This window comes from Cynara cardunculus, unplaced genomic scaffold (genome assembly GCF_001531365.2).
Source record: "Cynara cardunculus var. scolymus isolate 2C unplaced genomic scaffold, CcrdV1 Un_Scaffold_1357, whole genome shotgun sequence".
In the NCBI taxonomy this organism is placed as follows: Eukaryota; Viridiplantae; Streptophyta; class Magnoliopsida; order Asterales; family Asteraceae; genus Cynara; species Cynara cardunculus.
Window position 1 is genome coordinate 82,431 of NW_020200742.1, and position 2,236 is coordinate 84,666.

Below are 2,236 nucleotides of genomic sequence, written 5' to 3' on the forward strand. Positions count from 1 at the left end.
TCCTATATGCATTTCTGCTTGAAGATCTGTTTTGATGTACAGTTTTGATTGATTAGTACAAGTGATGTATTAGAATTTTTGGACCTTGTATTTGGTCATGTTTGATTCTTGTACTAAGGGACCTGAATGGAATAATATGTATTTCTTTTGTATGAAATATGTGTTACATGCAATGTGTGGGTTGGGGCTTTACAAAAAGCACTTTTGGAACAAAAGTTTGAAGGATAAACTTTTCTTTTGAAAAAACTAGAATAAATTAGGGGTTTCAAGAAGATTTTAGAAACGTGGTTAAAATAAATCAAGAAGAAGAAAGATTTATACAACCGGTTGTTTGTATTTAAAAGGAAGAAGAAAGTTTTTTAAGTAAAAAACAAGTTTCATAAAAGATTAACAGCAAAAAAAAAAGAATAACAAACCTGTTTTAGAGAAGAAGAAAGAAAAACTGGTTTGAAGGGTTTTTTTGTGAGTTCTTGTTTGCACATAATAACAAAGAGAGATATAGTTTATGTTTATGAAGTTGTTTGCGTAAGGAAAAGAAAGAGAGGGTAAAAGAGGTATTTATAGGTGAGATGAGAGAGAAAGAAGAGAAAGGAAAATGACGCTTCGAGAAAGATGTGCAATGATGATTTCTTTGCACGTCATTTCACGGTGATTGATTCAAAGAGAAATGGACAAACATGTGTCATAAGGACGCGCGTGAAATTAGTCTAATTTTTTTCTAATGATGTCATAAAATATGACCGTTCATTATTTTTTTCTTTTAAAATATTTTGATCACTGAATAAGGAAAGTGTTCATTGCTAGTTTAAAGTTTTGAGAAAAGAAGAGATAAGTAACATACCTTAGAGAAAAAGATACATTTAACTTAAGAGTTTAGTGATAGATTGAGAAACGCTAAATCATTTCACTTTGTATCAGTGAGTGATGCTTAGAGCTGAAAGAATTAATCCTTAACGTTCAACATTCTAAGTTCCCTGATTAAAATATTGAATCTTGCTTCATCAAAAGGTTTTGTAAACAAATGAGTAGTCTCACTACAATGACGACACTTTCTATAGCTGAAAGAAGCTTTAGGTCTAGAAGAGTCGAGGCTTGGGAGCCTTAGAAGAGAGGGACCAATTCCAAGAATACCTTTTTCAGTTGTTCGAGGGAGAACAACTAAAGATTTAGATATATTGGATGAAAGATTCACTTTCAGCTTTGGGCTTGATCTCTGAGAGCGTTCAGAGACCTTTTTACTCGAGGAAGAAGGTTTACAAGCTGAAGGAATAAAACTGGTTATATTTAACTTGTGGTCCTTATTAGAGAGAAGAGGAATGTTGACAGTGGTTATACCTTTGTCTTTACATTTTGAACTAAGAGAAGTTCCTTCAAGAAGAGATTCAGTAGAGGAGTTCTCAAAGGAAGAAGTGTTAGGGATATAAGAGACAAAGGTTCCAAACTTAAGCATGGACTTGTCATTGACATGATCTTCCTAATCATAGGAATATCCTATACCACTCTTGATCTTGGTGGGCATCTAAGTGTTAATGATCTCAGTGGCCTTGAGAGAGGCTTTATACCATCTTTCAATGGTAGCCTTTTCAACCTTGAGTTCAGCAATTTCTTGCTCACGCTCAGAGATAGCCTGCTCGAGTTCGATGCTGATAGCTTGGTTTATAGTGACCTGATCGTTAAGATTTTCTTCAATCTTAGTCCACTTTTTGGTCTTAGAATAACATTTCTCTAAATGTTCTTATAAATCAAGATTAAGCTTTTCCTCTTTAGATTTGCCATTTAGAGCATTGTAAAGATCCACAGTCAGCGAATCTAGTGAAGATAGGCTATCACAACTAGAAGTAGAAGGGTCTTTTAGATTACATACTTGAGTAGAGGTTGATAGAGAGGGATTACTGGAGGATGATATCTTAGATGGTTCATCCTTGACATCTGTGGCCATAAAACAGAGATAGGCCGTGTTTTTCTCATCTGAGTATAACTCTTTAGATGAATCAGCCCAATCATGTTCTTCAACGATAAGACCTTTGCCTTTACGCTGGAGATTCTTCATCTTCTTGTACTTCTTCTTCAGTTTCAGATATTTGTTTTTTTTAGGTCTGAAGGAGGATGAGATGTTTGAACATGGCTTTGCAGCTTTCTTTGACCTACATTTACTTGCAAAGTTTCCTTTGCTTTGACAATTAAAGCAGTTAGCTGAGGCTTTGTCAATAGGATTTGACTTTGGCTTGTCAACGAT